At 40.6% G+C, this 23,110-nt stretch overlaps 1 protein-coding gene and 1 long non-coding RNA gene across 4 annotated transcripts in view; both read right to left on the bottom strand.

The window, feature by feature from the left end:
- arhgap36 (Rho GTPase activating protein 36) overlaps nt 1-23,110 on the bottom strand; it is a 116,481-nt gene that overhangs the window by 91,995 nt on the left and 1,376 nt on the right. The window lies entirely within an intron of this gene.
- LOC121640742 lies at nt 15,738-17,094 on the bottom strand. The gene is made up of 3 exons (XR_006010563.1): nt 16,990-17,094; nt 16,693-16,694; nt 15,738-15,749 (listed from the first exon to the last, which is right to left on the bottom strand). It is a non-coding gene; the product is annotated as an uncharacterized LOC121640742 (long non-coding RNA).

Consider the following 23,110-nt stretch of genomic DNA (forward strand, 5'->3'; position numbering starts at 1 on the left):
GTTTCTTGGAATTGAAATGGCTCTTGTTTTATTAAGGAGTCTTGACTTTTGCCCTGTTGCTGCTACGATTATTTCATGCAACATTGTTGGTGGGCATTCACACTGAGTCTGATGCTTTGTTCATTAGTGGTGGGCAGTGCACTTGGGAGTGTCACTACTGTGTGCGTGTGTCTGTGTGCATGCGTGTCTCTGAGCTGTGCGTGTGAGAGAGAGGGAGAGAAAGGGGTTGTGAAAGGTGCATTTAGTGTGCATGCTACCACTATAAAATGGAGCACCAAACCCAATATGAATGCTTTACTGCCACTTTGGCCATTACTCGGTCTTGTTTGTTGTGTGTGTTTTTTGGGCTTTTGAAAGAGTATTTGATTTTATATGTACATTGTATTTTCATACATAATGATATATTTTTATATTATCTAAAGATTTGCCTACCTCACCTCAACCATTTGGTTGTGCTTTTGAACAACTGGAGTTATTTATTTCATTTTTATACCTTTGTTTTAAAGAATAGCCCAGCTCACCTCAAAACCATTTGCCGTCATTACTGTAATTGGTTAGAAATTCAATAAAAGACATGTGAGAAGGTGAACTGTGTCTTTTCATTATTTTATCTTGGAGGTAAGTATTTTGATTACTTGTGACAAGTTGACGTAATTTCATTAGTTTTTCTGAAAGTGAAAAAATACATTGTATTCATACGACATATTACTTTGTAGGTATGTAAGATTTTGGCTCAAGCCAGGGTAAAAATATGAGTTGATGCAAAGCATGAAAAAGAAAATTTAAGTTGAAATTACGATTTCATTGTATTTGAAAACTTTCCTTGGTTTTAATTAAATTTTTGAATTAACATTACGACATTATTTACTTTGTTCAAACTATTTTTTGTACTTTGAGAAAAACTAAAAAAATTAGATGTGACAAGTTGACGCAATTTTTTTAATTTGATCCAAAGTATCAATTTTTTCAGTGTACTCTTGCTAAGTTTATCAATGAAATTGTTGATTCAGATTAAAAATCAATATGAAGAGGTTTATCATGCATCTAGTCCTGAGGCCACTTTGGTAAACCTGGCTGGATCTAAGCAACAGAAAAAACCCCTGTGACTTGTTATGTTGGAGCATGGAAAAATTAAGTCACTATCCCATTTTGGTTGAAGCATTTTCCTTGTTGTGGGTGAACTAAGTAAAGGGGTAAAGATAGTCCAAGATGTTAGATTAAAAATCTGACAACCACACAAGGTAAGATTCGTCCCCAGAGGGTCACATGCCTTTGTGTCATCATTAAATAATGATCCATGCCAACCTTCTCCTCTGGCCCTCCTCATCCTGTACTTTTTTTTCTTTTTATTGTTTTTACTTCCGAAGGCCACTAATCAAATCTGATAACTGGGAGCATGTTTAGCTACCTTGAAACTGCTGAAAGGTCACAAAACAACAAACAACACTATTAGTGTGCTGGAGCACAAAGAATGGATTTTTTAAGCATTAACTGAGGAATCTGGAAACCTACTTTGCACCTTTTTTTTTTTTTTTTTTTTTTTACATAAAACAGAGCTAATAATCAGTAGTGGGTTTGTTTGTTCTCATTTCATTAGGATACACATCTTTCTTCACTGAAGCCCCACCAGAGGACAGAGTAAATATGATGTAATCACCATCTGCTGTACAACATACGTTGTGTTTGTAGGGACGTGGTGGAGCGTGAAACTGTACAGCAACACATTTTGTGTCAGATAGCATTGACTTGCTTAAAGTTGATGTTGTGTTCATGTTTTTTTTTTTTTTATTTAGACAGCTTATTCAGTTTTTTTTTTTATTATTATTTTCTAACCTGAGATGCCGCCTGCATTTCCCCAACTGCATGACTAACTCAGTAACTACTTTAATTTATTTTGAGAGAGAGAATTTTGCAAGCTGTAAAACTTTGTTCTGTAAAACCCCCAACTGCAACCCCAGTCTGTCCAGCAACATCTTATGTGTTGGAGACAGGGGTGTCGCCAGGAATTTAGGGTCCCATGAAAGACAATGACATTGGCCCTCTCTCCCCCAAAAATATTTGTTGCAAGACTGAAAGCTGCCATAAAGATTCTGCATTGGTTGAGAGGTGTGGCAATGGCTGAATTTGATTTGGAAAGGTTCTGTGAGAACCCGTCACTGGACCAATTGGATTTATGTCGTATGGACGATTTGGCAGTTACAGCAGATCATTACAAGATTCCATTACCAAAGACTGTGATTAAGAAAGAAATGAGGGCATTGGTGGTGGCTGGATTGGCGGAAAGGCGTGTATTGAAGGTGCCTGGCGTTGGAGCTGTGGGTGGTCTGGAAGTGTTGCCTGTGGTAGCAGGTCCATCTGTAGAGACGGGTCATGGCAAAGCCGAGCATGGGGATCTGCTGGGTTCAGATTGCCCTGGGGAGGTAACTGAGGGAGGTGATGGGCCGGCAACACTGATCATTCTTCCCCGGTTTGACCCGCTCCTCTCTGACAGTGGCTCGGGTGCCTCTCGAGTTGACGCTCGAACGAGGGTGAAGTTGGCGCGGCTACAACTAGAAGCCCAGGAAAAGGCCCAACAGCAACAAACGCAGCTTGCAATCCAAAAGATGGAGATTGAAGCTGATAAGGCAGTGCGCCTGCACCGTGTGGAGCAAGAGGGTCAAGCCAATTCCACCCCGAAGCAGAACTCTGGTGGAACAGTAGGATCCCGGTTTTCTGCTTCCCCCTCTAGTCCATTCAACATTTTGAAATCCCTCCCATTTGTATTGGTCTTTAAGGAATCTGATGTGGACTGTTGTTTTTCTGCATTTGAGCATATCGCATTGCAGTGGCCCAGAGGTTGTTGGTCCCTCCTCATTCAATGCAGACTTTCTGGGAAAGCTCAAGAGGTGGAGGTGGTGAGTGATGGTCAGCAGATCACATGCAGAATGGTGTGTTGATGCAACGTTGGTGTCCAGTTAGAATTCCTGATGTTGACTGGAATGTAGAAACACAAATAGTGGTACCAGCTCCTTTCACTCTCATGTACTGCATTTAGTCCATGGTCAGGTTATTTGAGAGTATTTGAGAGACTTATCTGTGTGTTTTAAAACATTTCTTTTGGCCTGGATTGAATTGGACGTGGTTAAACACATCCGAAGCTGTCATGTTTGTCAAATCGCAGGGAAACCAAACCAAAAGGTTCCGAAGGTACCCTTGCATCCAATTCCTAGTATGTCGGAACCATTTTAATGATTGATATCAGAATGTGTGGGTCCCCTACCCAGAACTAGGTCTGCAAATACTGTTATCAGGAGGGAAACAATTGGGATGAAGGGCTTCTCTTTGTTTTATTTGTTTCATGTGAGGCTCTAGGTCACTAGGTTTTTAGCCATGCTGAACTCATCTTTGATTATGAGATTTGAGGACCATTGAACATTTTGATAGAGAAGTTGCTAGAAACCCCCACATCGACTAGTAGAAACTTATCAGAGTACGTGATCGCTTGAAATGTGCACGTGAATTCACATTTGCCACGTTAAAGACATCTCACACAGAGATGAAGCTGCATTATGACAAAAACGCTGTTGTTCGCGCCTTCAAAGAAGGAAATAAAGTGCTAGCCTTACTTCCTGTAACAGGAGCTGCTTTAGAAGCATGATTTTTGGGACCATATGTGGTTAGAAAGCAGTGAAGTTCTACTAAATATGTAATCGCCACTCCAGAATGTAGACGTAAGACAAGAGTCTGCCATGTAAACATGCTAAAGGCTTATGTATGACTCAGAAAAACCGGAAATACAAGCTTGTACTGCACTGTCAACAACCCCACATCACAGTAGTTCAGAGTCATGTGGAGTTGCTGTCACTCTGGTAGAATCTGCTTCACACGATTGTGATTTGTCAGATAAGGTTACGTCGAGATTGACACCTCGATTAACAAACACGGAGATGCTCGTTTCACTGCCGACTACATTAAGTTATCTTAGCTATGATCAAAAGACGGATATCATTTCGTTAGTATCAAATTTTCGAGTTTTTTTTTAAAGATGTCCCGTCCCATATGCATTTGATCACTTACGATATAAAGGTTGGAAATAGTTGCCCTACAAAACAGCATCCTTATCAGGGTAATCCACATAAGAGACATTTGATGCAGCAGGAAACAGATTATTTGGTCAAAAATGGTTTTGCGAAAGCCAATTGGAGTTCGTGAAGCTCCCCTTGTTTGATGGAGTCTAAGCTGGATGGATCTCAATGGTTCACCACAGATTATAGAAAAGTGAATGCTGTGACTGTCACAGAGGTTTATCCGCTATCTCACATAGAAAATTGCTTGGATGTGGTTGGTTCGGCTCGATTTGTGACAAAGTTATGGGCTCGACAAATGGGAGGCGACATCAGTCCTCCTCCATTCATTTCCTATGGAACCTGCGTGTTGAGGCGAAAATCGCTGTCCTCCTCCAGCCAAGCGACAGGCAACATTTGTGCATGTGAAATGTTACGTGCGTTCATGTAGAGGTGCACACAGGGCTTGCAACACGACACAAGAAAATAGAAAAATGTTCAATTTTTGTCACTGTCGCCTAGCTCTACAGCCAACCAGCAAGGGGCTTCATGGACTGACCAATGAGAGCAGGCTAGACAGCTCAGTCTGCAAACACTTTGAACAAGGAAGAACAGATCATTTTAGCTTAAAAAAAGGCAGCGTGAATTAGTCCAAACGAAGGTTCTGGATTTATCTGGATCAGCCTTAAGTCCATCAAATGATGATATTCTCAAAGCTGTTTATGCCTCCCATGTGTCAAGTCCATTAGATTTACTGAAAGGTTATTGGCAAGTTTCTTTAACGGAACATGCTTCAGAAATTTCAGCATTTGTAACTACAGATGCATTTCTGCAATATATTGTTATGACATTTGGGATGTGTAATGCACCGGCGACATTCCAAAGATTAGTGAACACGTTATTTTCAGACTTGTGTTTTTGTACTGTCTACTTAGATGACGTGGTGATTTATTCGGACTCTTGGAAAGAGCATATGTCTGCTTTAGAACGGTATTCACTCGTTCAGCGAATGCATCACTAACGCTCAATCTTGCCAAATGTGAGTTCAGTAGAGCTACAGTGACATACTTGGGCAGACAAGTCAGACAGGGCGTACTATGTCCGATCGAAGCAAAGGTAAACGCCATTAGGGAGTTCCCAACTCCTGAAAATAGGAAGGCATTAAGAAGATGTTTGGGAATGACAGGTTACTACCGCAACTTCTGCCGTAATTTTGCAACAGTAGTAAATCCTTTGACATCCCTGTTGAGTCCAAAACAGGACTTTAAATGGACCCCAGAGTGCCAACATCCGTTTGAGAGTGCTAAAACGCTTCTTTTACATGCGCCTGAGCTTGCTGCTCCTGACATGACCAAAATGTTCAGACTGGAGATAGATGCCAGTTCTGTGGGGGTGGGCGCTGTGCTCCTACAGACCGGTAATGATGGGATTGATCAACCTATATGCTACTATTCCCGGAAGGTCAGCCGGCACCAGTTGCACTACTTGACCACAGAAAAAGAAAAGCTGTTGCTGTTGCTGGCCCTCCAACACTATAACGTATATGTGGGATCTTCACCAGTGCCTACTCTGGTGTACGGACCACAACCCGTTGACATTCCTCATGCGGATGTACAATCATAACCAGAGACTAATGAGATGGGCATTGATTGTGCAGGAATACAACCTAGAGACACAAGAAGGGTGTAGAAAACTTGTTTTCTGATGCCTTAGCCCATGTGTGAAAGGAGTGTTATCAAAAAAAACCCATGTGTACTCATGTGTTTGTATTTTGCAAGTGGAAGGTCGTGGGGATGAAAACCAGAAGAGAAGATTCTAAGGACGGGGGTGTTACAGCCCCTGGCCTATTCTGGCCTTTTGTATTGGAGCCGGAGTTGTAAATCCCACTGCGCTGGAGCAACGCAAGGGTTGGCTGTGGAATTGGCACCAGAACTCTCTCCTCTGTCTGCATTGGTCGCCTAAAGTTCAGGATCACATCAGCTGGGTCAAGCTGAAGGACACCTCCCTCATAAAAGCTCATGATCAGCAATACTCGCGGCAGCTGTGTACCCTTCGGCACACAGTTAGCCAGTTTGGGATTGCTCAGAGTGTTTAATACCCATTGTGGTTTAGTGGCTGTGTTTGCTATAAGAGCTTTCTGAGGATTGACTTAATTGGAGAAAAGACGCCCTCGTTTAGTTTTGGAGAAGCATTTGAGTTTTGTAAATACTTGGATAAGTAACTCTCTCCTTTTTGAGAAGCTGTGTTGAGTTGTGCTTTGTTTGTAATTAGAGTGACGTCCCAGAGTTAGTCTGGTTGACATTCGTTTGTATTTAGTATTTTGAAAGTTACCGTAAATTGGACACCTTTTGTTATCGTTGTTTTGTTGGCTTATTGTTAATTGTCTGTAATGGTATATTTTTGTTTGTAGAATCTTTTGAATTATTACTTAGCTGAACCCATTTTTATTTATTTATTTATTTATTTATTTTTTATAGGAAAAAAATTTTGTTTAATTATGTTAATTGTTGAATAAATATTTTATACCATTTGAGTTGACCCAGCCCGGTTTGTTACCAACCCTTCTGCCCTAGAGTTGAGCCTCATTTTAGGGTTCGTAACAGTACTGAAGATCAGTATTTATATTTTCAATGTCTTTTTTATTGTAAAATTCCAAATAGAAAATTCTCTTAACATTAAATAAAGTTAAATATACATTATTTATTCACTAGACTGCAAACAGTTGAAACATTGCTTTTGGTGCTACCTAGTAAGGGTATGGTTTGTTGTGGGAACGTAACAGAGCTCAAGGTTTACTAGAGCAAATCTCACCAAACCGTCTTGTACCACCAGGACTCCGCTACCACACTGGGTGCTTACCATAATTGACAATAGTAGATTGGAAAACATTGCCTCATCTTATGAGTCAAAGCTGAAATCATTGCCAGCTGATTTCTTGAACATGACAATGGGTTTACGGTACTCCAATAGTGGTGGAATGGATGATTCTCATCATGGATGTGCTGACAAATCAGCAGCAACTGTGTGATGCTATCATGTCAACATAAGCTGAAAAAGTCAATTTCTGTTAATGTGTTTTGCATGTTTTGTGTTCAAAAAATAAACCCATGGTGAATTTTTGTTATTTTTGGTCCAGAAACATACATACTGTTTATGTGTATGTTGAGGAGCTGTTGTATCACAATGAGTTGTCTTCCCCCAGAAATTAGCATTACAATATGTTTCTTTTATTATTCCAATCCGTTCCTCTTTTGCTGTGGCTCAGCATTTAAATAACCTTCATCAGATTTGATGGTTTGGTCACAGATTTTATTAAATATTTGTTTTGCTTTTCTTTTACAAATGTGGGAATAAAATGGTGTTGAAATATATAAAACAGTGAAATTTCTTTTGCCTGGCCAGGCAGCTATCTGGGTGCTCAGCACCCCTTAAATCTCTGATCCTAGAACTGCCCCTGCATGTCAATATGGAGCAAAATCTCCAAGGAATGTTTCCAACACCTTGGTGAACCCATGCTACCAATTAAGGCAGTTCTGAAGGTAAAAAGGAGATCCACTTTGGTACTAGCAAGGCAAAACCTATAAAGTGGCTGATGAGGGTTAAGGGGGATAAAAACTTCCCATGTCAGACTTCAAGTGGACTGGAAGACACATTTCATCAATTTTTAGTAATTAGTTGTGATGGAAAATGAAAGGAAAGAGCTAAAACTGCATATAAAATGTTTTAATTTTAACACGTATTTGTAACACCATTTTTAGGAAGGACTCCTTTGAGAGTACAAGAGATTAAGAGAGTATTTTATGTTGTGTCCTTGATAACAAAGGTCATGATAAATACTGTTCTGATCTTGCCTGCTCCAGACCTGACCATCTGTATCAGGAAGAGAGTCATATTGAGATCTGGGCATCATTTGAGCATGGGTGGGATCTACTCAAGGGAATAGCCAGGAAATGTGAAAAAGGCCAACTAAGGCTTTCATGTGTCTGACACAAGGCATCCTGTATCCTCCAAAATGACTCAATGTCACAACTGTATTGTACTGTACTGTATTATATTTAAACTTTATTTAATTTGCTGCTCAAATATTGTCCTTTCTTTTGGAAGAGTACATAAAAGTAGTCAGTCTATCACAAAGAATAGACAATATATCGTAAGTGGAGGTTGCCACCTTGATGTCACCCACTGGTTTCTGAGTTGCCATTTTGTCATTTCGACCTTTGGAACATTAGTATCCAGACTAGTGTAATACTTGATCACGGTCAGAAATTAACCATGCTTTAGATAAAGATGGGCACATGTTCAGCAGCACCTGGAATTAAAAACTTCTGATTACTGTCACAGTGCTCTAATTTATCCTATCCTACAGTAGAACATCATTCCCTTGAGGAACAGTGATTTCAGTTGCTTGCTTAGTGACATTTTCACCCAGTGCAGAGGATCTTCCAGAACTACTGTTCTGTCAATTTGCACTACCCATCTGTATTTGGGAGAGATCCTTCTCCAAGTGGAGGAGTTTGGAGGAGGAGAATGGGGGAAGAATGGAGCAGGAAATCAACAAACGTATCAGTGCAGCATTGGCAGACTGAATGGGGTGAGAAGCTCAGTCTTTCAGGAGGGACTTAAAGTAGAACTGCTGCTCTTCCACATCAAGAAGAGCATAATGAGGTGCCTCATGGTGCCTCCTAGATATCTTTCTGTGGAGGGTTTCTAGGCAAGTCCAATTAGGAGAAAACCCCGGGAAGACAACGCCTAGGGGGAGCTTCTCTCTCCACACCAACAATCCAATCCCAGATAATGGATGGATGGATGGATGGATGGATGGATGGATGGATGGATGTATTTGCTACAGTCTGGGTTGCTGTAAAGCAGGGCTACTCAATTTGGTCCTACGAGGGCCGCAATCCAGCAGGTTTTCCATGTATCCCTGCACCAACACACCTGAGTCAAATTAGGTGGCTCTAACAGCCAATCAGGTTCTACACAATGACTCATTAATTTGACTCAGGTGTGTTGGTACAGGAATACATGGAAAACCTGCTGGATTGCGGTAGGACCGAACTGAGTAGCCCTGCTGTAAAGGTTCAACTAAATAGCTTCACAATCGGATTTCAGTAGTATTTTTTGGCACAAATCTGTTTTTGGTCTACCAAGGTTATTTTTCCCCCATTTTATTTTACATTAATTTTTTCTACACAGTTTGCCTCAGGGTATCTGATACCCTGTTGGCTACAGATGCTCTCGTTTCATAAAACCAGGTTAATGCTGATAACATACCTGTTACAGTCATCTGTTGAAGAAAGTATGTTTATGGGTGGATAAACAAACTTTCTTCAACTGATGACTGTAACATGCATGTTATTAGCATTAACCTGGTTTTATGAAACCCACATTTTGAGAAACCTCTATTTTACAGCTTTGTGATATTCTCTAGGTATCATCAGTTTACGTACTCCTCAGACTTAAGGTTTGTTACTAAACCCTCGAATGTGACTAAACCACTGTCAGGCTGTTGGAAAGTGACAGAGACGCCCCGCTATGTGAGACGTTTGCAGAGTGAAACTCCAGCCACAAAAGTCAGTAAATCAGCCAGATGTTGGGGTATGCGGTCGACCTGACGAAGATCCATCATGGCATGCTTGTCAAAGCACAGGGAGCTGCCAAAGCTGACAAATGTACAGTGGCATGTAGATATGGATGCATGTGGACAGACTAGGAGACTAAGGGGTCACTTTGTATCTGATAGGTTTAATAAATGAGTGGGTCTGATGAGAGTAAGAAGAGGAAGAAAAAAACACTGAAATAGCCTCATCCATGTTTTCAGGCTTCTCTCTCCTTCTCCTCCCCTCAGATTTACATAGCACTCTGAGACTTAAGACATGAGAATCCTGTGGCTTTCCCGTCATAATTTAAAAAAGGTTATCCCTGGACACACACACACACACACACACTTATACAGACACACACCTCCACAAATGTGGTTTTATTGCTGGCTTTAACGGAGCAGCCATGTCATGTGTCCACATGGCATGCATATTTTAAAAACACTACACAAATGTTATTCATCGTGATCCACATTTCTCCATCTACTGATTAATCATTTCTAGCTCTGAGTGCAAACACTTATAAGTGTGTTTCACAATCAAGTGTTAGAATTGTATGATCTGTATGCATCTCCATGGCATTGATTTGGATGAAGAATAAAGCCTAGCTCAAAAAAGAAGTGCTACCCAAGTACTTCAGAATTTACTTATTACTTATATTATCAATGCAGAGACATTCAGACATTGATAAAGTGTAAAAATGGTCAATGTCCGTTGTTTTTTCTCATTATTGTAGGAGAGTTCAATCATCCAATCCACAGAGAAACTCAAAACAAAAGTGAATACTAACAGAGGGATATTGTAGGGAATTTTTGGCACATTTTTGTGGAGGATATACACACTTTACTGTGTTGTTGATTCCAAAGAAGCACAACTCCCAAAGGTTAAGCATCATTGTGAAGATAACCAATCAGGCTTTTCAAATATGTATAATACAACACCAGTTAGTTTTTATTACAAGGTACAAATAATGGACCAAACACAAATTTTCTTACTTTTTACACAAAGATCATATGAATAAACATTGCAACTGGTAATAAAAACTGTACAAATAAGACATTGGCAAACAGTGATTAGATTGGCTGGTTAATAAAAACACTACCTGTAGTATCTGCTTTAACATTATGAACACATCCCTTATGAATCCTTGCAGCCACAGCAGTCAAAGCTGTATCTACTAATTATTTTAGGAGACATTCACACCAGGATAGTAAAGCGGACTTGGTTTAGTTGGGTGGTGGAAAGGACCAAACCACCACAACAACATTATGCAGCTACAAAAACTGCTCACTAGGGGCAGTATTCCCCAAAAGGAAGAATAAAAGCAGGAAAAAGAAGAACAAGAAAACGTTGCTCATGTGCAAATGAGAGTTACACCACTGCTAATAAACCATGGTATCCGTGGAAGCAGACCAGGGTTCATTTAAAGTGGACCAAACCATGGCAATATCGATACACCATTAGTCTTGTACTGGTCAGATTCTCAATACGGGTACTTGCCTTTTCCTAAGTCTCCACAATTTTTCAACCAAATGATTAAGGCTACAGCAGCATCAGGACGTCTGATGCTGTTAAAGATGCTTTAACCATGTACTAAATGATAAGTATTACCACTTGTGCAATACGTAGAATTTGATCGATGACAAAATTCTCTGATCACCAAGCAAAAAAATGGTGGTGAGAAACTCTTTATCTATCTGGAGTTCAGGCTGTCCTTTGCTTCAAGTTTAAATTGCATGTAACAACACTAGCTATGCTCAAGGAAATGAGAAATAATCAGATACCATTACCCAGATGATAAATTCTGCAGGAAAAACTTAACTTTAGATGTAACTTCACTTGTGTGCAGGGTAGTAGATCTGCAGCATGTTGCCTAGAAAGAAACCACAGTGCAGACATCATTCAGAAACAGGCTTTTCATCACATCATTTGGCCACCACAAGACAAAGAGAAGTTGAAATTTTAAAGTACAACCAGATGTTGTTTAGTTTTTTTATCTTAAAAAAATCAACTCAAATCAACAACAACTTGCTCTGGAGAATAACCCATTCAGTTATAATCATCACCAGTCAAATAAGCTGTTACAGAAATAGAAACATGCTTATGTAATGCTGCGTAAAATAAAGCAGATTTTGCAGACAAAATCTTCACAAACACCATAATTAGAGCCAACAGCAACATTACGAACATGAAGATTAGTTAAGACTGATCCTGCAGCTGGAAATGACCAGTCTTCCTCCCTTTATATAACTTGAAGCAGGCTGATGAGAGATTACAGACTGTTAATGAAGACACTATGAAGGCAAAATCTCTTAAAATCTTAAACTGCTACTGCAGTCCCATACGCTGACATGCAGGAAACAAAAGTTAAAGCTAAAACTCTGGATAATGTGTAAATTCAGCCATTGTGTCGTCATTTTCCTGATTTTTTTTCTGTTTAAATTGAAAACTGCATTTTATTATAATTTAATTAAAGAAATTTCCCATAAATCTTAGCAAAACCTCAGTAGATTCTGTTGATGCGGAATTAAACTGTACAAAGTTATTGTTTAAAATAGCCCCAGTCTGAACTTTGACAGAATTTTGGTTTGTGTTTAAATGGCTCGTGTCATCATGTAGAATAAACTACACTCATCCTTTAAGACTAATCTTATTAAGGTGAAAGTTTTTTTTTGTTGTTGTTTTAAAACCTGTCATATATTAAAGATGGCAGCTTTAACCCAGTTAGGGTCAAATTTCACCTGTTTTGATATTTAACAGCAGTAAAACGTCTCTAAACAACATTTTGTTTGCCAAAAATGTTAGACTTTTCCTAAAAGTACTCAAAAATTTAAATATTTCAAATTTTGACACTTTCATGCTACAATTTCTTGATTTTCTGAAAGTGTTACAGGTCTACCACTGTTGGCCAGATGACAGGAAATGGTTGTTTTAAGGAATCTTGAACCTGTCTATCTATACAAATGAAGTTTATTTATATTGTGCAAGGGGAAAAGGTGACAAAGTTCAAAGGGAGACCCTGACTCTGACTGAACTGCCCCATCACATTAGCCCAGGTCTTTGCAGACAGACAAGGTTTGTGGGGGAATCTTGAAACAGTGAAATAGTACAACAACACAGGAGTCATCATGTATGATCTCTGTATGTATTAGAAGTCATGCAGAGGTCAGAGGGTGCCTATAGACACAAGATCTGCTTTTGGAATGTAAATTAATTATATATATATATATATGTAGTGGAATGGCAGCTCACCTGATTAGTTTCAGGTGAGCTGATTGCCAGTTGTGTTCAGCCAATGGCAGTGTGGCGTCTCCCACATATAAAGGCTACAGGAACTGTATGGGTGCACTGAGTCTCATGTAGCCCTGCAGGAAGCATTCTTCTCCCGGAAACAACATGAAGGGGAATCCTTGGTAGAATTTTCTCTGGCTCTAATGAGCCTGATGGAAAGGATAAAGAAGCGTGCACCGGGTAACATGCCAAATGCTGAAACTTTATTAAGGGATGAGTTTGTCGAGCAGGTTTTGGATGGTGCTCTCCGCCATGAACTAAGGCAAGTGGTGCGTAGACAGCCTAACTCAACCCTGCTTGACGTTAGGGTGGAGGCTCTCAAGTGGGAGCGTGAAGGTGTGTCTAGTACAAGAGTACCAGCCAGCCCTATCCCTCCAGTTGTGGGTATTTAGTATGTGCAAGGATCCTCTAAGGTAACTGAAATGGGGGAGATGAGGGAATTACTGAAACGTCAGCAAGAGCAGCTTAATCTGCTAACTGAGAGTATTTCCCTCCTGCAGCGCAAGGTTTAAGGCCCACCGAGTGGAACATGCAGAATTACAGTTCTATGAGGTTGGAGTTCTTGGCACTTAAGTGGGCCATGAGCACAAAATGTGTGCTACAGAACAACACTGGGCTTCACAACTTGCTGCTTTTGATTTTGAGGTCAAATTTAGGTCAGGAAGGAGTAATAAAAATACTGAAGCTTTATCACATCAGCATCCATTTGGCCCACAGGTCTTGGAAGCTTGGGTTCCCAGTATCTCTTTGCCCACATCACTGCGGCAAGCTTTGCATTCGGAGAAAACTGATTCAACACGAGCTGCTGTCACTGTCTTACCTTGGCATACCCCGGCAGATATTTCAGCCCTTCAGCAGGCTGATCCTGTTATTCAGGAGGTGTGTCACTTCTGGAAACAAAATGATTGGATCCAGGAGCATCAGGCTTGTCTGCAACTGGCCTTTGATGGGGCCAGGGAGCGGCTACAGGTAGAGGCTGACCATAGAAAAGGGAACCATGATCAGCATGTTAGAGATGCACCTTTGATAGGACAGCTGGTATTGGTTTGTGACTTTAGTGCCAGAGGACATCATAAAATGCATGATGTGTGGGGTCCAGTGGTGCACAAAGTCCTCAGAGCCCCAGAGCAAACTGGGTCTGTGTATACCATTGTGACCTGGTCCTAGGGTGACCTTGCAAGATTGTAGTGGAGTGGCAGCTCACCTGATTAGTTTCAGGTGAGCTGATTGCAAGTGGTGTTCAGCCAATAGCAGTGCGGCGTCTCCCACATATAAATGGCTGATTTTCAAGCAGTAAGCAGCTTGAATTCTGTCTGTGCTTGGAGACTGAAGCTGATCTCTCAAGGATCTCTTCCTGTCTGACATCCAGGAGAGTGGCTCGACTGGTAACTGCAGTCAGTGGGTTGTGGCCAGAAGCTTCCTCCTAGGTGGGACCCTGCTCTGATCGACAGAGGACACCAAGGACCTAGGCAGATTCTAGGCACCACTTCTGCAGTGGAAACCCACTGCACTTCCCACTTCAGTCTTTTGGTTGTCTCGCAGGCCGTCCATCTGTATACTTTGCCTTGATGATTGCCTGGCAGGCGACTCCTCTGTAACTTGAGTTCTGTACTCTGGACTGGGGTTTTAAAAGGCTGTAACCTTTTTGTTTTCCTTTTATTACTATTTTTACTTTTTAACTACTTTTAGTATTGTAATTTCATTGACTTTGTTTTTATTTTTCTTTGCAGCTGAGCTTCCTCCTCCTGGATGTGGACAGGCCCTCCTGGTGGTGGCGTCTCCCTTTTATTGTTGTGTGCATGTGAATGGCACAAACCGGTATAGGTGGCACTAAGTGAGTGGTTTGTTGTGGGGTGAGTTTAATCAGTTTTTTTCTTTTTCTTTTCGAGACACCCTTAAACTTTAGACCTGTTCCACAACCAGGAAGCCTTGCTGCATTTTCTTATCTTAGTTTGGTTTTATTTCTTTTATTGTTTTTATTTTGAAATAAATATTCTTTTAATGGAACTTGTCTCCTCAATTTTGTAAAGACAAACCAGACGTGCCTTTGGGGGGGTGCTGTTCACTCTTTCCGAAGAGAGCGACTCCTGACACGGTTCAAAGTTTTGCGTGTTCATTCTGTGTCTTCTATGCGTCTTTTTATTCACTGATCGTGTCCTGTCAAAATGTTAATACCATCAGATATTCATCTAGTTGTTTTATTGATCATCATCCTTTATTTGTGGCATGATGATGTACTTCCTTCACATACAACACCACTATTTAATACCAGTGCAGGTAGACTAACACACTCAAGGGTCTACCTGTTGGAGCTGAGCCATGCCCAACCAGATCCACCAGAGGTAATCCTTCACGGTGGATCTCCAATGGAGCTACTACGGGGGCACAAAAGGAAGTGGATATGAAGGAAAAGATCCAGAGGAAAGATACGGATCAGATTAAGGAGGAGAGGGAGCTGGTTACTGCTACCTGCCACAACTCTAACTTGCGATCGCTTTGGAATAAGACAGATGAGCTCGCATCATTATTGGAGTCTGATCCAGATTATAAACGAACCAGTTTGTTCTGCTTCACAGAGACATGGCTCTCTCAGGATGTGGAATTTCACCTGGACAGTTTTAACATCATTCGCTTTGACAGAGATGTAGCAAGAATGCGAAAGTCCGTTGGGGATGGGCTCTGCATGGCTGTCAACAGCGAGTGAGCAACTAATCTTACAGTGAGAGAGACCAAGAGCTGTAAACATTATGAGCTTACGACTGTGTCGTTTAGACCACATTATCTGCCCAGAGAATTCTCCCAGATCACTGTGATCCTAGTGTATGTCCCAGGACCTCACTTTAACCTAGCCGCTGAACACATCACTGACAGCTACAACAGGGCTGTCAGTCTGACAGGGGCAGGGGTTGAACATTATGATGGACAGAGCCCCCAAACCCACAGTATCCAACCACCCAGATCCTGCCTCCTTTGCTCGCCACTTAAACAATTTTTTCATTTGTTTCAGCCACAACACACCAACCACCTGGACCCCTTGCCCCTCTTACCATACCATCACTGTTGATGAACAGCTGGTGGCCTCCATTCTACGTAAGGTGAGCCCACACAAGGCCTCTGGTCCAGAGAGGCAGGGTGCTCAAGGACTGTTCCACTCAGCTATGTGGAGTCCTCACCAGGCTATTCCAGCACTTTCTGGATTTTGGCTCAGTCCCCATCCAGTGGTAGAAGTCCATCATTATCCCAGTGCCTAAAAAGCCCCATCCGAAGGACCTGAAAGATTACCGGCCAGTTGCCCTCACATCTGTCTTGTGCAAATGCATGGAAAGAGTTATGTAGAATTTTATTCATGGACTTCTCTTTTGGTCTTAACACCATCCACGCAGACACTCTGCTGCACTGCCTCTCTGACATGCAGGTCCACCCTACACTGATTTTATGTATTAGGAACTTTTTAAAGGACAGGCCTCAACAGGTTCTTTTTAATGGTTTTAAATATGGAACATCAGTTTTAAGCACAGGACTGCCCCAGGGCTGCAATTTGTCTCCTGTCCTCTACTCTACCTACAGCAACAACATCACCTGTAGCAGAGAAGGAACACAAGTACGCGGATGACATGGTCCTGGTGGCCCACCTGACGGACAACCAGGCTCTGTCTGAGTACCAGCCGACCGTCAGCAGTCTGGTCCAAACCTTCTCTGACATGTATCTGGAGCTCAGTATTGCCAAGACCAAGGAGCTGTGTTGTGGGGGCAGAGACAACTCTCCATCAGCTCTGTTCACACCCATCAGCATCCATGGCCAAAAGGTGGAGCAGGTTATAGGTTTTAAATATGTAGGAACTGAAAATGACACCTGCCTGTCCTTCAAACAACACCCTGATATAGTCTATAAAAAAGCCCAGCAGCGTCTCCACCTGCTTAGGAAACTTAGGGCTTTTAGTGTCAGTAAAGACATTTTAACTGTGGTGTACAAATCAGTGATTGTGTCTGTACTCACCTTCAATATTACCTCCTGGTTCAGCCACCTCACTATCAAACACAAAACAAAACTCAACTGTGTAATCAATCAGGCCAGTAAAATAATCAAGTCATCCCAAACACCTCTGTCTGAACTGTACAGACGCTCTGTGACCAGGAAAGCCACCATGATCACAGAGGACCGCTCCCATCCATTTTACACCTGCTTTCAGTTGTTACCTTCATATTAAATAGGCACAACTCATCTCACCATTTTCTTTGTAAATTGAATGTTTTGTTTGTTTTAAATGTCGATCTATCTATCTATCTATCTATCTATCTATCTATCTATCTATCTATCTATCTATCTATCTATCTATCTATCTATCTATCTATCTCAGTTAGATTTCCTGAAAGTGGGTGAAAGTCCCCAGGTGGCATTGTCTTTTTTTTCCATATACAGATCTCTGCCATCTAACTCTAACCAGGCCCATTTACAAGCTGGTTAAATCCTCTCTGTGACTCTCGCAACCTGAGCTGTGGTTCACAAGAAACTAGGTGGATTTTCCATCTATGTGACTGAGTGGATGAGACATCAGAGAGGAGACGCAGGCTGTTTTGGACCTGAAACTAATCCATTAGAGAGACTAGCAGCAGCCTGGATTTGAAAACAAACACACGGACTCCGACTGTTTCAAGCCCTCGTTTCTCAACTTTCATCGTTGTTGGCCAGCCTCTCATCTGCTTATAAATCTTTGTTTCCACCTCATCTTCAAGTATTTCCCCTTGTGACATGTGGTGTTCATTAGAACGCAGCAGAAAGGAAGGAATCATTGCACATGTAGATTTTATACAACTACAGAGCCAATCATTGGACTCTTAATGTATATGCTTAATAACATGTGAGCCAGTCAGAAGCAAGTTAGGTGGTATCAGGTTTTTATAAAATTCTCTTACAGCAAAATATCCCAAACTGCTGCATCTTTTAAATGAATAAAAATCTTTTTTTCTTTTGATCCTTGCAGCATTTACTACAGATGTTCTGCTGAGCAGGTCAACCGTCATGCTGACCCTGGGTGGATTGGTCGTCAGCTCTTCCGGATCACTCTACTGAGCCATACAGAGGGACTCTTCACCCATAAAAGCCTTGGAATCATCATCATTCCTAGCAGCTGTGTACCATAGGCACACAGTTCGCCGTTTGGGATTACTCTAGTGAATAGTTTGTGGATTTCCCTGTGTGGATTAGTAGTTGGGCTGTGTTTTGTAAGGAGCTTTCTGTAGATCGCCTTGGCTTTTAAGAAAAGCCCCTTTTGTGTCTGAGAAGCATTTTTGTAATTTAGGAGGAAGAGAATCGATGCTCTCTTTAGGAGATGCTTTCGTGTTTAGTTTCTGAACTTTGTTTTGTGGAGTCCCAGAACTTACCTGGTAGACCTGGTTTTTGTGTCATTGGTATAAATCGCCATTGTGGGCTTATTCCTGTAAAAGGACATCTTTTGTTAAGTTTTTCTTTTGTTTAATCGAGTTTAAGATTATTGCCGGTTAAGGTATATTTCTCTTTGGAGGACAGTTTCTGTTAGTTTATATCGAACCCATTTTGTGTTTATTTGTTTATTTTGATTACTGGAGGTTGTGTTTTGTTTATATATATTGTTAATAAATATTATATTTATACCTTTTAGTTTTGACTCCAGCCTGGTTTGTTGCAAACCCTTTTTCCCAAGACACAAGGGTTCGTAACGCCTCATCTTCACGTGCACCAACTTTAAAGCTGTTTCTGATTTAGAAAGAGAAACAAACGGACATGGATGTTTTTCTGCAGCACATTACCAGTTTTTGCCACTTGTACTGATCTTTCCTGTGCACAATTTTATAAATGAGGCCCCAGAACATCAAATTTTGTAGACTTGTCTTGCAATTCGCACAATGATCAATTTTCATACGATTTCCATCCTCAGCAAATGAATATTAAAGCAGAGTGAAGCTCAAGCATTGAAAAGTAAAAAAAAAAGGGGGAAAAAGATAGAGACAGCATCCCTGTTACATAGTCTACAAACAACACAAATCAAACATGCAAACCTTTTGGTGATAAAATTATTGTGTGTTTACTTAAATGGATTGTTGATCTTAGAACAGACAGGAGGACACACCAGATGATATTTAGCGTGCAAACAGTTTTAATTTTCTGATCAGGAATGAAAAACAGTGAATAAATATGTATTATCTACAAAACAGTAGAAACTTTGGAGAAATAAAAGAAAAATGCATATACATCTACCCTAATCACCTCTGAAAGTCAACAGCAGCATACACACGGAACAAGCTACTGGTGAGGAGGCAAAGCTCCCCAGACACTTTAATGGGATTTGGCCACTTCACGAAGCCATTACCGCTCCAGTCGGATTCACAAAACAAAACCATGAAATATGATTGAGCTTTACAAGAGCTGCACGAAAGCATAACAGATGCAGCGAGGGGGAGGCAGCTGCCACAACGCAAGGAAGACGCAGTAAAACAAGAGATGACAGATGGATGGTGTGTGGTTACGTCTGAGAGGAAGGAGAAGGAAAGATGGAGAGCAATATGTATGCCAGCAAATTTCAGATTTAGCTGGACTTAGTTTTGTAAGTCATGGCCAAATGAAGCTCCAAGGCAAATGCCAGAAGCTCAGTCTTAAAGAACTAACTGCATCACAGCACTTGTGTGTACACAGTTCCTGCATCAGCAGAGAAACATCTGAAATATCCTGTTTATTGCTGCTGGAGATAAGAAAGCTCATGTCTCGGTTTGTTTAAAAGCTTCTTTTCCCAAATTGTTAAGACACTGCATAAATTGTCAAATAAAAACAGAACTCACAGATTTGCTCAATTATTTTAACACTGCATTCACTTGCAAAGAGTGCAAGAGAAATTATTAAATACGATTAAAAGTAATATTTACTTAATTTAAATTAGATGCAAAAAAATACTTTTTCAAAAATAGTTTGGAATGATATACACTTTACTACACAGGTACACAATATTCTTTTAAAACCAAAATAAACCATCTGTTATAAAGAATAATGTTCCTGATCATTTTAAATTAGGTTTAATGTTCACCTAAACCCAGCATTAGTTAACATGTGAGATAGCATGTGATGTTAGCATGTAGCTAGCATGTTAACACTGGTATTTATACACTCAGTAGAAAGAGCAATCTTGTCATTTCATAGTTAAAGTAATATTTACTCTGTGTTAGTCTGGTATTGGTTTTTACCTGCTCCTTTTAGAAACAAATGTTGTTTTTAGTTGAAGTTAGTGAAAAAAAACAACACACACACACACACACACATATGTATATACAGTATATATAGGCAGAGGTGCTGCCTGCCAACAAGCAAACCAGGCCCCAAGCCAAAAGGAGGGCTCCAAGAGTCCAGAGCAGTGACAATGTGTAGCGTTTGCAGTGACAGTGACCGACCACTCCTGAACTCCCTAAAGATGGCCCCACTTCTGCCTCTTGGTCTTGCCACCATAAGCATGAGTCTTATGTAAACAAACAGGAGAGAGCAGGTTTATGAAAATGAGATGGTTTCTGTCTGGCAGTGACAACAAAAAGAAATAAAAGAACAAGAAGAGTGGTAAGAAATGAAAATAATCTAGAAGCTAATTTAGCTCTATGCAGCTTAGTCTGTCCTCCTAATGATTACCTGGTTGTCAGGAAGCTGAAAATAAAAAACAAATAACTTGGATAACACCAAATTAAAGCTGTCTAGTTCAGCTTAACTCATGATGTTAAGATGTTAAATTATATTCGTAGACAAGAAAGATTAAAAGTTAAAAAGTCAAAAGTTGCAACTGAAGAATTAAATGCTGTAACAATAACAATATCTTTAAAGATAATACTATTAGCAAGTTATTATCAATGTTATAAATATCCAATATTATAATAAAAGGAATGCAATGAATGCCCTATGAAATTTTGCCAGGGATCAAGATCAAGGGATCAAATTTTGCCCAAGAAATGCCTATGTGTATATTATATATATATATATATATATATATATATATATATATATATATGTATATATCCCAAATGTACCAGTTGGATGTTAATGTGACTGAGATATTTGCTTCTGGGCAGGTAGCCTATAGGGGCTTGTCGCTTACCTTAGATAAAGCTTTAACACTGACCTGAAAGACACTTAAGCATGTAAAGATATTAAAAAAGGGCAAAGTCCACTTATCTTTTTTTTTTCTTCTGAACCACTTACAAGAAAGACAATGATAAATGCAGCAATAAAATGATTTTGAACCTGATTGTGTGCTGCAGCTATTAACTTTTTTTAGATAAAGCATGCTGCTGTGCCATTAATTATGTAAACCTGCACCAATCAGCCCACATTAGAGTGAGATTCACCAGGCTGCTGGGTAGATGCAGTGCTACATATCTGCAGTTTACATAGCTAATATAAACCCTAACATAAATGCAGTATGGATTTTTACATTATGTATGCAATACTTCTGTTACAATCATAATAAATAAAGGAACACCTGCAAAAAATGTGAATATTTGACTTTATTTTCGTTCTCAATATTGCCCCTACTTGAGGTTTCCATGAAGAAAAATATTTTTAAAAATCCAGAGTTTCGGGGCTTTACTCCAACTTTCCAGCAGAACAAAAACACTCCTCTATTTCTCTTTTTTTCTATATAAATTTAGTATGTAGGCTGTTTGTTTTATATATATATATATTTTTTTATACTGTGAAATCAACAGAGAAGTCTTTCAGTTTGTTTTACAACGCTTTTCCAGGTAATGATGCACTTCTGGAGGTTAGAGGAAATAAATGAGGATTTGGTATTACTTAGAAAAACGTTGAGCTGATTTTGGGGCACTGTAGCTTAGTGGTTACATAGGTGGGCTTGGGTCTGGGGAACCTTGGTTTAAGACCTTGCAACAGAAGTGAACCACTGGGCCCCTGAGCAAGGCCCTTACACCCCAACTAGTCGAAGGTCCTGGAATCTGCTCCTGGTGTAACTAGGATTGGTTAAACAAAGACATGGAATTTCCCAGCTGGAATAAATAAGTTATATTAAATAAAATCTGGGTATATTTACGTCTACTCTTCAATACATCCTACATATTAGGAATCAGTAAAAATCATTTGGTGAAAAGTTCGGTGAATACAGCCTCTGATCACGGATGGATGGATGGATGGATGGATGGATGGATGGATGGATGGATAGATAGATAGATAGATAGATAGATAGATAGATAGATAGATAGATAGATAGATACTTTATTAATCCTGTGAGGGACATTTTTCTGTTACAACAGAACATATATATAAGTGTAAACATACAGAGAAATAGAAAGTAAAGTCATTATACACAATATTTACAAGGGAAGCTTATTACTTTTTATTTGATAAAAACTAAGTTCACCCTTCCAACTTCCATAATTAAGAGTGTAATTAGCAGTCAGATCAAATTTCTTTGGTGCTTATCAAAGAAATTTGATCAATTGATTGTCAGCAGTGTGATTATGTTTATAAATGCACAAGTTTTAGTATTTTGCAATCATGCAATGCTAAGGAGGAAAAGACATCGAAAAAGGTCTTCGACAAGCTGGTTTTACTGCTCATTAATTTGGAGAAGTTCACGTGTCTCGGGGTCTTGTTCACAAGTGATGGAAGGATGGAGCGGGAGATGGACAGGCGGATCGGTGCGGCATCTGCAGTGATGTGGACTCTGCATCGGTCTGTCGCGGTGAAGAAGGAGCTGAGCCAAAAGGCAAAGCTCTCTATTTACCGGTCGATCTACGATCCTACCCTCACCTATGGTCATGAGCTGTGGGTAATGACCGAAAGAACAAGATCGCAAATACAAGCGGCCGAAATGAGTTTTCTCTGCAGGCTGCCCGGGCTCTCCCTTAGAGATAGGGTGAGAAGCTCGGTGATCCGGAAGGGGTTCAGAGTAGAGTCGCTACTCCTCCACATTGAGAGGAGCCAGATGAGGTGGCTCGGGCATCTGGTTAGGATGGACGCCTTCCTGGTGAGGTGTTCCGGGCACGTCCCACCGGAAAGAGGCCCCAGGGAAATCCTAGGACACGCTGGACGGACTACATCTCTTGGCTGGCCTGGGAACGCCTCGGGATCCCTCCGGATGAGCTGGTGAATGTGGCCGGGGAGAGGGAAGTCTGGGTTTCCCTACTTAGGCAGCTGCCCCCGCGACCCGA

Source organism: Melanotaenia boesemani, chromosome 5 (assembly GCF_017639745.1).
Source record: "Melanotaenia boesemani isolate fMelBoe1 chromosome 5, fMelBoe1.pri, whole genome shotgun sequence".
In the NCBI taxonomy this organism is placed as follows: Eukaryota; Metazoa; Chordata; class Actinopteri; order Atheriniformes; family Melanotaeniidae; genus Melanotaenia; species Melanotaenia boesemani.